This window comes from Chelonia mydas, chromosome 8 (genome assembly GCF_015237465.2).
Source record: "Chelonia mydas isolate rCheMyd1 chromosome 8, rCheMyd1.pri.v2, whole genome shotgun sequence".
Lineage (NCBI taxonomy): Eukaryota > Metazoa > Chordata > Testudines > Cheloniidae > Chelonia > Chelonia mydas.
In genome coordinates, this window is record NC_057854.1 from 86299597 (window position 1) to 86311687 (window position 12091).

Sequence of the window (12091 nt, forward strand, 5' to 3'; positions counted from 1 at the left end):
CTGAGGAGATTCTCCTGCAGGGGCCTGTGCCGCGAGCAGCAGGATCTGAGCTCTGCCTCTCTCTGATAGCGCAGCTGGGAGAGGCAGCACGATGCTATCCATAGAGTCCCAGAGAGCAAAACCGCCTCCCCCAAACTTTACCTCTGGTCTCCCCCTGCTGGGCCACAAACCGACCCCTCACCCCAGCAAAGCTGGTGGCAGATGTGTGACAGTCTCTCCCAAATGTTCAGCAGGGGCAGCAGAGGAAACCACCCAGCCTTCACTTTTGCTTATTGCCTGGCCTGATCTGCAGAGGTCTCTGCATGGGCTATTAAAATGCCTTCTCTTTTTTTCTTGTCTCTACCTCCATCTCCACCTGCTTTTACTCTTTATCTGTTCTCCTCTCATTTCCTTTTGTCTTCCTATGTTTATTTTCTTTTGTCCTCTCTTCCGTTATCCCACTTCCAATCCTTGTCACATTATTTCTCACTGTGCCATCTCCATCAGTTCCCTCTTCCCTCCTTTCCCTCTTTAATTTTTACTCCCTGCCCTTCCCTGTCAGCTTTTTCCATTTCACCCCTTGCCAATTCAAGTACAGATCAGCCAAATTGCACTTATTTTTTGCATAGTTTTGTATTCAGTCCAAGGCAGTTAAACCTTACATGAAGAATTTCACTATGTGTTTCAGTGACACGCTTGAACTCTCATCCATGCTTCTGTGATACCCCCCACTATTCACAGTGTCTCAACTTGACAGTTTGGTAAGTACCCTCTCTGTGAATCCCAGATTCTTGCTTTCTCCTCTCCTGGTCTTCTATGCCTCTCTTTTCTCCATTCCCTGCTTTCATTCTCATTCTCTCTCAAACCTCTCTCCTTTCATTAGCTCTCTTGCTGTTCTATTTTCTTCTTTCCCTTTTATGTTTGTATTTAGGCATGTTGCCTCCTTAGGTTTAGTGGGGTTGTTCAGAAAGCACTGGGTAGGGTTATGTTAAGTGTTGATGATTTACCTTAGAAGAAGCAGATATCCATCACAAAATACTACATAAAAGGTAAAGCACCCATATTGGGTACAAAAAATATATGCCGTTACATATGATGTATATAAGTGGTTTTCAACCTGTGGTCCGCGGACCTCTGGGGGTCCACAGACTATGTCTAAGATTTCCATAGGGTTTGAACTTCCATTCAACATTTTTTGGGGTTCGTAAATGAAAAAAGGTTGAAAACCACTACTATTTATCAATCATGTCCTTGATTTTAAAGTGTAGATTGTTATTTACTTACATGGAACATTACAGCCTATTGCACTGGAGCCTCTAGTTATATTCTGCTGAGATTGTAGGCCTCATGTTTTAATTACTTAAAAATTCTAAGTTTGATTGAGACTAATTAATGGACCACAAAATGTTTAGTTTCCAACTGTTCCTTTCATATTTGGGTTTTACACGGGCTGCCAATAATGCGACTGGAAGCTGTAGACTACATTTTTAAATACTTTTACCAGCAGGGATATTTCTAAATCATTTGATTCTCTAACTATGCAGGCAAGATGTCTAAACATTTTCCAATTAAGATTGTAATTAAAATATTAAAATGGATTTGAATTTTTACTTCCACCCAGCACACTATTTCTGGGTTGCTTTAATGAGTTTGCTATTGTTTAGTCATGACATAACACTCTTATCGAAATTATAGCTTGTTGCCTTTCAGCGACATCATTAAAATGCATTCCTGCCAGATAGATCTTCATACATACATATTAATAAGACTTCTTAAGGATAATTAAGCAATGACTAATACATTGCTGAATATAACTTACCCAGAATAGGTGGAAGAAACAGTTTGAGAGTAAAATAATTTTTATATAATATTAAAAAATTATTAGCAATAACAATCATTTTGAAGACTCATTATTTTAAATTATTATAGCTCTATAGACTCTGTTTTACATTGGAAATGCATGCAATAGTCTGTGCTATTGTTTTTTAATTTATTAAGAGGAGAAATGCTTGTGGAAGCTTTTGAAATCATCCTAGTGGCAATGTGAAGGATCCTGCTACAATCCTCATCTAAATATATGAGATTATATCTCCCTCTACTGGCTGACCCACATAGAGTATAAAATCCTGCTTCTACCACCAGCAAATAGCTCAAGATGTAGAAACCTATGCTGAAGGTGTGAGGTTTTATTCCCACCAACAGCTGAAGGAGTAGTTGTTACTTTTGTGCTTCCCATGGGTACATCTACACTGCAAATTGGAGGTGTGATTGCAGCGCAGGTTAACATAGTCATACTAGTTTAACCTAGTAAGCATAGCTAACAGTAGCAGTGACAACATAGGATCACGGATCCTGTTGAGGGCCAGCAACCTGAGTACATACCAGAGTCCACAGTGGGCTTGTATTGGACTGGATGACCTGTGCTGCCATGTCCTCACTACCCCTGTTATCCACGCCAGCTAGATTAAAGCTTGCCCAGGTATGCCTACCTGTCCTGCAGTCACACTTTCATTTGCGGTGTAGATGTATCCTGAGTGAAAGGACCAGGAGAGTTTAGCACTGTAGGGGTAGTGACTCCTCAGAGCTGGAGGGCCAGGAGAAGGGTGGGGGACTTTCTGCACCAGCCAGAAGACCTGGGCAGTGCAAACTGCATTCTGTAAAAGGGTAGCAGAATTCCCACGCTGGCATGGACTGTCCCAGAGTCCCAAGAATTAGGCCATCCACACCAGTGCAAGTGATGTTTATATATTACCACTGTTCGAACTGTGGGATGAAATTCTCTTACCCAATTTGATGGCAAGGTATTGGACATCCATATAGCCACTGCAGGATCGCTAGTCCAGCCCATGGGGTTGCATCCTCCATCCGGGGTTTGTGGTTAGTGTCTGTGGGCATTTTGCAGACCTGCTATTCGCTTCTCCCTGGTCCAGCCACAACCCTTTCTCCTTCACATGTGTTAGGATAGAGTAGACTGCTATGGCACTCAGCTCCATAGTGTATACAAATGCTCTGTAGCCCCTGGTATGGCCTCTCCATTACCTGGGTCACTGCACAGGGGAACTGCACAGATGATGGAGGGTGGGAAGGAGCAGTGACAGAAATTCACTCTAAGTGAGCAGAATGTATTTGAGAAGACTAAAAGCACAAAAATGCCTTGAAGTCAGTGGGAGTTCCTGGGTGCTCAGCACTTTTGAAAATCAGGCCACTGATTTAGGTGCCTTAAGGCCTGGTCTACACTGGGGGGGGGGAGGGGCGCGGCGTTGATCTAAGTTACGCAACTTCAGCTACTTGAATAATGTAGCTGAAGTCGATGTACTTAGATCTACTTACTGCGCATGGTGTCTTCACTGTGGTAAGTTGACAGCTGATGCTCTCCCATCGACTCCACCTGCGCCTCTCGCCCTGGTGGAGTACTGGAATCAACAGGAGAGCGCTTGGCGGTCGATTTATCGCGTCTAGACTAGACGTGATAAATAGACCCCCGCTGGATCAATCACTGCCCGTGGATCTAGCAGGTAATGTAGACAAGCCCTAAATATGTATTTAGGAGCCAAACATTAGGTTTGAAATCTTTTTTTGAAATCTTGGCCAACCTCCCTTTCCTATAAACATAAGATCTATAGTACTTTAATTTGTCCTGATGTATTTTTGCATTTGCCTGTACTGAGTACTGTATCATAATTCACATACAAAATCACTTTTCATCCTCCATAATTAAGCCTTAGGCTTCCTTTTTGAAAGACACGCTATCTGTAAAATTCTAACATTGCATTTGAATTCACTGGTGGATTGTTCTGTTTAAGTTTAGAGGCTGCTGAGATTTAGTTTTTGAGTATTCTTTTTAGTATTGTCGTGTGCACTGGCCTGCCTTATTTTATATAAATATATTTTGACCACTAGATGGGGTTCATATTCACAATGAGAATATAGTCCATTAATATAGATTACTTTTCCACATGCTTACATTGATGTTAGGCTGGTATTACCCTGCTGAAAACTGAATACAGGGGTTCAAACCAAAGGATAAATAACTATCTTGTGAAAGATAAAGTACAACAAAGGCAAAGAGGACGTGTTTAAAGGAATGTTTGTATTCTCTTGATAAACATCAGTTATTAATTTACTGTTCCAAAAGGCAACGAGGTGTGGATGGCAAATATGTTAATTAAGAGCAAGTAGATTCAAGTGGATTTATTTTACTCCTTCAGCTGAAGTCTAGACTTTCTGTATTTATTGTTGAATTAGCGTGGAGCATCCTTAATGAATACTGAAAGGAAGCAAGAATAAACAGATTTTCTGGAAGGATACAGAGTTTGCATTTGTTACTCTAAGCCATTTATTTTGAAAACTTTCTATCTTTACTTTCTTAATTTAGAACAGATGGCCTAGTGATATGAAACTATGTGCAATGAACTGTACCAGCACTGAGGAAGAGTTTTATGCAATTGCACTTTAACATGGATTTCAAATTTGCTCATCGACTTTAAACCCCCTCCCCCCCATTGCCATTTAAAGAACAGTCAGACTGGTGAGTGGAATTTTTTCTCCACTTTATTTAGAAACCTGCTCACGTGCGCTGGACGCTGGGAAAAACCAGAATACTCTATTGGAATGTCATATCAAAGGCAGGCAGAGCCCCACTCTTAATTCCGCTGAATTCTGCTGCTGCTTATTTAGATATTGTTTTTTAATACCCCAAAGCCTTTTATCTGCATTCTGACAACAATGGCCTGGAAATTGTGTATCTAAATTAAAGTGGGGTTTTGTTTGTTTACTTAAAAGAGCTAAAAGGCTGATCCAAAACCACAGCATTTTTGGGGGCTTCTGTAATTCTAGATCAGGCTCAACCAATTCCAGACAAATTTAGCAAAAATATTTGCTTTTGACCACATAAATGCTGAGAGAAGAGCAAAGGAAGCTAAAGGTTTGAGACGTGCAGGGGAGTTCATCGAAGTGAATGGAATTGATAGGAGATGCTAGAAAGCTTATTGTAGATGCCAAAAGATATGAGAGAACATAGGGAGTTCACTGAATTTGCCTGAAGATATGAGAGTAATTAAAAACCAGATCCTTAGCTGGTGTAATTTGATGTAGTGTGATATTGGAGTCAATTGAGCTATAGTGGTTTATACCATGTGAGGATCTGGTACCATATCACATGTTCCTTAGCCTAGACTGGCTCTAGATTTTGTGGAGCCCTTTGTGAAATAAGATGTGAGTTGGCAGGCCACGTCCACAAACCATCTAAGAATTGGAGGATGTGATATTTGCATGGGCTGTGGATGATTTATTTTTTATTCATATTTTTTTACTGCATCTATCCTGGGCTCTAGGCACATTACAACATTTGTATAAAACAGTTCCAATAAAATATTAACACGGGGCACTCAACCCGGCCTGTAAATCATACAAGAGAAAAACCACAGAACTACTACAATATCTTCCAACCCCTAGCTGACTTCTCCCAACCCGGACTCCACTGCCCCTCAGTCAGCACCTAATCATGCCATCCCGCTCCAGAAAAAGCATGGGCAAACAGGTGGATCTGGGCTCTAGGCAGGAGAGGGAGCAAATTGGATAGCCAAGGGCCTCTCACTGAGAGTGTCTGTCACTAACCCTCGTCTCCTGCTTATATCAGGAGGGGACTGTTAGCTCAGGTGCCTCACATGATCTCAGTTGTCACAGAAACATACGAGGAAGAGTTGGTCTCATCATGAGAAAGACACTGTCTTTCATTGTTGGAATGTGGTTGTCACGCTGTCTGGAGCGGCTCATGACCTTGGGTGCCTACCTCAGGGCAGACTTTCAAAACCAGGGCAGATACCCCAACCTAGTGGTAAATTCTATAATTAGATTTCACCAAGCCAGTGACCAATGTGAACTCAGGGATCACTATAACTGTCTTACCATGGAGTCACAGACAGTCCCCTTAGACTCTCCAAGCTGGACTTAGTGATAAAAGATCATTTACACCAAAAATCACAAAATATTCAGGTTGCTTCCGGTGTCAGTCACTTCCCCAGATCAATTGGTACTGTAAATCTTACACCTAAGTCAACGCCTGTAGCCGGTATTGCAACAAACTAGCTAAAGATTTATTAACTAGGAAACATAAATAAGAAAGTTATTTACAGGTTAAAGCAAGCTAATATATGTACACAATGAGTTGCAATCTAAATCCTAAGAGTGACAGAGTTGAAGAGACCTGTTAATTCAAAGTGAATTTCAGGACAAACCCAGGGAAGGGGATCTCTGGCTTCGGTTTAGTGTCTCTGGCCCTCTGTGTGAGTTCAAACAGCAAAGAAATGAAAAATCTTCATGTCCACTATATATTTCAGGGGTGGCCAAACTTACAGCCCTCCGAGCCACATATGACAGTCTTGAGAAATTTGAGAGCCAGGGCGCACCTGCTGAGGCTTGGGGCTTCAGCCCTGTGGAGAGGGGTGTCTCGAGGCTTCAGCCCTGTGGGAGCCCTCTGCCTGTGGGAAAGAGGGGTCTCTGGGCTTCAGCTCCGCTTCTGCTGTAGCCCCGAGCCCCAACAGGTGTGCCCCATGGGGCTGAAACTCCACAGTGTGCAAAAGCCAGAGGCGATGCGTGGGAAAGCACATGGGGTCACGTGCCCCCCCCCCATATTTTTGCCAGAGTTTGCTGGCCCCGGTCAGTCACATGGTGCCATAGGGCCCTTCCCTGCACAACAGCTGCCAGAGCCAGCCACCTGGGAGTGGCTGTGGGGAGAGACTGCGGCAAACAGCTGGGAGCTGCAGGAAGAGCCACTGTTTTTGCCTCTCCATGCGGAACTAACACCTGGGAGCTGCAGGGAGGGGCTGCTGAGAGTAAGGGGGGGCATGACTCAAGCTGTTGGCGAGGAACCTTTAAATTGTGCCCTCCCCCCCCACTCAGCAGGCACCAGTCATCTCTGGCAGAAGCCCCAAACCCCACCAGCAGGGCAGAAGCCCCAAGCTCCCTCCCCCAGTCTGTTAGATGGGGGGGATGGCCGTGGAGAGCTCCTTGAGTCGCACTTTAACTGTAAAAGAGCCTCATGCAGCTCCCGAGCCAGTTTGGCCACCCCGATATATTTATTTCCCTCTTCCAGCATTCAGACCAATGGGAGGAGACCTTCTGCAGGTACTTCTCCCTGGGTGGATGGGGCAATTAAAAAGGCTTTTGTCTTATAATGGCCCACTTAACTATTGATAGTCCTCTTGGATGGGGAGGGGGAGGATGATTCCCATGCCTGGGTTCACAAGTTCATAGCAAACATTTTCCAGGTTATAAAGAAAAACTTACATATTTCCTTATAGCATGGAATTCAGACATTACAAGTGAGATCAGTGCATGCAGCAAGCATTTCATAGAGTCTAAACACTAATTACATTCTTATAAGACTAATACCCTTTTTTGAACAAAACTAACATACAGGTGAGCTGGTTTGGTTTCCAACTATGAATTTGTCAGTTCTTAGCTAATGCCTACAGCCTTGGCCAGAGCTTACACTTGGTTTACCAGCATCACAGTGGTGTGGAAAAGTGAGTTGCTAGATGCGGGGAAGAATAAAATAATATTCCTTACATATACAGAGTTTGCCAAAACTGAGGGAGGTGGGTGGATGAGAGGCCAGAATGTTTATATCAGCTAGATCTAGATCAGGAACTGGTGTTAAGCAACTGAGAGAGGGTTTGGAATCTTGTAGTTCATCTTTCCTGATGTGGAGGTGAAACAGTGTCTCAAAAGGCCATTTTGTGTGTGTGTGTGTTTTGAAAGAGAGTACTGAACAGAAGGGGCTCCTGAAAAAGTCCTGTGTGGCTCAGCACGTGGCTAGAGTCTGTTCTGTCAGGAGCCCTGCATTCCCCCGGTATAGCTGTGAGCCACCAGAGCCTTGAGCAGGGATCAACTTCTTGTGGGCTGGATCTGGTATCTGCTCCCATCACAAAGGGCTTACAAAAGCATAGATAATTAATGTGGCTGTGGGAAAAAAGTAATCATGTAAAAATGGCTCCTGACTAGGAACTAAGAATATTAGGTGCCTCTGTGTAGCCAGTGTCACATCTGCTCACTGACAAAAGCATGTTTTTATAACTTTTTACCCCTGTTAGCTCTGCAGAGCTATGAGAAAGAGAGCTGGATTCTATTCTGGTTCATGCATTGTTAATGGAATTGTTAATTAGTTTCCTAATTTTAAATGCTGATTGGGGGAAGTGGCAGCAGCTGCGGGCCATGCCCCAATCAGGGCCCAGCTGGCTCTATAAAGGCTTTGAGCCAGAAGCTCTAGGAGAGTCTCCCTCTGCTTGTAGAGGGAGAAGGGCCTGGCTGCAAGGTGCTGAGCAGGACACCCAGTTTGGAGCAGGGCTGGGGAAAGGCCAAGGGAGCTGGGGAGCTTTGGCCTAGGAAAGCCTATTAAGTACGGGGGTTGCAGGGGTAGCCACGGGTAGGCAGAGGCAGCAGGTCCAAACCCAACCTTGCCTATGATGAGTGGCTCATACTGCAGTCTGCCCCAGGGTGTGGGGACTAGCTGGTGACTGGCAGGAGCCTATGACTAAGGTGAGGTAGGGATAGTGGGTGGGGGGCCCCTCTGGGAGGGGGAGACCCAGAACTGTGGGGTACTGCCAGGGGGCAGCACCCAGTGAAAGGGGCACTGGGGTCTGGGAGGGACATGGGGGGCCAGGGGCGGCGAGACACCGGCCTGGAGAGGGTGCTCCAGAGGCTGGAACGCTAATTTCCCCAAGATGACCAGCAGGAAGCACTGCTGGGTGAGTCTGCACCCCGTGATAGTGATGATGCACAACCCAGAAAGAACAGAGCATCAACTTCAGATCCGAGGTTGAATTTACATGGCTGGCAGTTAAACTCCTCCCATCTTTTTACTTGTAAACTGAACACATTTAATCTGGAATCACTGAGTGTATACCTACACTTAAAATGCTGCAGCAGATCCATGTAGTGCTTCAATGCAGTCACTACGTACGCCAACAGGAGGCCTTCACCCAAATTAATACTGGTCACTCCAGGCTTGTATTAAACTCCAAAGGTTGCAGCTTTTCTCTGACCTGGGATGGATAGATGCTGCCACCACTCAAGTGCATAAACCCCTTTGAGAACCTAGGAAGGCGCACTTGGGAATTCCTTCCTGTGGGGTACCGTCAAGCCCTTTCACCCCCCCTCTCCGGGGGAAGAGCTGAGAAAGAAAACAAAGGAAATCAGGTGTTGCCACCAGCTAATTAAACAAGGTCAGTGTAAGTAATCCACCTCCCCAAGAGGCAGTAGCTATTGTTCCATCAACCTAGTACTGGTTTACACTGGGTTAGGTCGGTATAGCAATGTCTCTCAGGGTGTGGAATTTTTATACTCTTGAGAGATGTAGCTATCCCAAAGTAATTCCTACTATTAGACCTGGCCTGAGGGGGAATTAGCGTGGAGCCCCATGATGCCCTTTTTACACAGTCAGCTTTCAGAGGAGAAATGCATCTGAAAGAATGTTTCACAATGTCATCACACAGAAGGTGCTCGAAGAACTGTGGCATTTTTTGTTCTAAGGGCCTGAGCCCAATGCCTGGTGAAGTCACCAGGAGTCTTTTAACTGATGTCATTGGGTGCTGGATTGAGCTCTAAATACATGTTTACCCAAGAGTATTTTATCCCAAGTGAAATGATGATTTATTCTTTTCTTCTGCAAATGTTCACTGATGAGTGGTTTCAGAGTAACAGCCGTGTGAGTCTGTATTCGCAAACAGAAAAGGAGTACTTGTGGCACCTTAGAGACTAACCAAGCCGCAAGTACTCCTTTTCTTTTCACTGATGAGTGGTGACTGTAGTCAAAGACCACGTGGGAATGATTAGAGTCAATTGAACATGACATTGTAAAGTCATTTCCAGCTTGTAATGAGCAACAATGGATGTGGTTAGGCTATTTAAATAAACATATGGAGGAGAGAATGAATCATTAAGTAAATAAATAGTTGATGCTTAGGAACTGCCATTATATGTAATACTGTTGGGCTGATCTGACAAATCCATTTCTTTTACTAAGGGCGTCTCTACACTTAAAACGCTATAGCGACACAGCTGAGCCGCTGCAGCTATGCCATTGTAGCACTTCAGTATACGTATGCCAACGAGAGGGCCTCTCCTGTTGGTGTAGGTAAACCACTTCCCCTAAGATGGTAGCTAGGTTGACAAAAAAGAATTCTTCTGCTGTCCTAGTGTTGTCAACACCGGGGGGTTAGGTAGATATAGCTACGTGTCTCAGGGGGATAGATTTTTCACATCCCTGAGAGACGTAGATACACCGAGTATAAATTCCTGGTGTAGACCAGGCCTAGGAGAATATTTGCTGAAGGATAAGGGCCAAATTCAGAAGTGATTCTAAGAGAGATGTAGCCATACCAACCTAACCTCCAATGAAGACCAGTGGTAGGTCGACTGAAGAATTCTTCTGTAGACCTAGCTACTGCCTCTCAGGTAGGTGGCATAGGTAGTGTCTACAGTGAAGTGTTATAGCAGTGCAGCTGCAGCATTTTAAATGTAGAATAACTCTGTAAGTAGATTTAATTTAATCCTTCTTTCAACTCATGGACCCTTCATTCCATACATATGTATGCTACGTCAATTTAGACTTCTTTCGGATCACTACCCCAACCAGTTTATAATATACACCCACTCCCTTTAATACAGCACTTTGGAATTTGGTCCAGTGAGTCTGAGGTCTTGCCTATATTAGAGAATTTTCCCTCGTGTAACTGTATCAGTCTAGTTCCATTAATCATAGAATCTCAGGGTTGGAAGGGACGTGAGGAGGTCATCTAGTCCAACCCTCTGCTCAAAGCAGGACCAATCCCCAACTAAATCATCCCAGCCAGGGCTTTGTCAAGCCTGACCTTAAAAACTCCTGTAAACTCCTAATGTAGATGAGCTGCATTGGTGGTCCCTAGATTAATATGACTTAATCCAATGAATTACCAGAGTAGCCTCGTTTATATTATACAGCATGTCTACATTCAGAGTTTACAAACTTGCATGTACTAGTGCAATGCAAAGAAGACTAAGGGCTGGTCTACACTGGGAACTTATGTCTCTCAGGGGTCTGAAAAATCCTCACCCCGAGAGATGTAGCTATACTGATATAAATTTCTAGTATAGCCTTGGCGTTGGAGTGTAAATTAAACCCATATAAACTCCCTTTCGTATGCTTAAGTGGGTGTAAATTAAGGCTGTAACAGAGTTGGACCGGGCCAGCATGTAGGGGCTGAGGGGGGGCCAGAATCTTGCCCATAATGGCTAGTGTGTAATTGGAACTAAATGAGATGTGATTTCGTGTTACTACAGTTAATATTTACCTTACTGACATTGATACAGGGCAATATTCTCCAGAATAATGCAGTGTGTAATATGACCTTAAAGATGGTTTAACGGTCAAGGGAAGATCACAACTTAAGAAGAAACGTCCAAATGCATGTAGCCCGTTTAGGAGTTTTTATTCTCATCTTCACCCAGCTGTCAGTATATCTGAGGGGGGGAAATGTGTAACTGGAAAAAAGGGTGCCTGGCCAGGACACCAATCCTCAACTGCTTTTCAGCAAAATGTAAAAAATGACGGCCCTCACGCAGCTCTAGACTAAAATGATGCAGGAGGATCAATCCTGCACAGAGCTGCAGGAAAATTAAGACACCTGTACACATGCACCCCTTAATGATGCTCATGCAGCTCATCAGAACCCCAGGATCTGGCACTAATCATCCAGTTTGCAATTGAAAATAAATGTAGAGAGTAGCGAAGCTTGTCTGATGGAAGCCATTTGCTGCAACCTTGGATCTCTGTATATAGCCTGGTAATGCAGAAGTTTTTTATTTGAGCCCTGGCATGCTTAGTTTTGTCTTAGAGTGCAACATGGTTATTATGTGTCTATATTTAACCACAGTATTTTTTGCAGTAGTGTTGCTGTGGTTTTTCTTTCATATTGCACACATGCAACAATGGAATACATAAAACATTCTCATTACCAAAAGAAATTTAATTTTGCAGCAATAATTAAATAGGAAGCTGCCACTAGAACTTCCTGGCAGTTTTACAAAGTGGGATGCAGCTCTGCTTTTGAATGCAAGGGAAAGGCAGAGGACT

General features: G+C 43.9%; 1 long non-coding RNA gene across 1 annotated transcript; it reads left to right on the forward strand.

Annotated features, from left to right (window-relative positions):
* The first annotated feature begins 113 nt into the window (after positions 1-113).
* LOC122466788 lies at positions 114-11354 on the forward strand. The gene is made up of 3 exons (XR_006292605.1): positions 114-740; positions 4355-4507; positions 11329-11354. It is a non-coding gene; the product is annotated as an uncharacterized LOC122466788 (long non-coding RNA).
* The last annotated feature ends 737 nt before the right edge of the window (positions 11355-12091 follow it).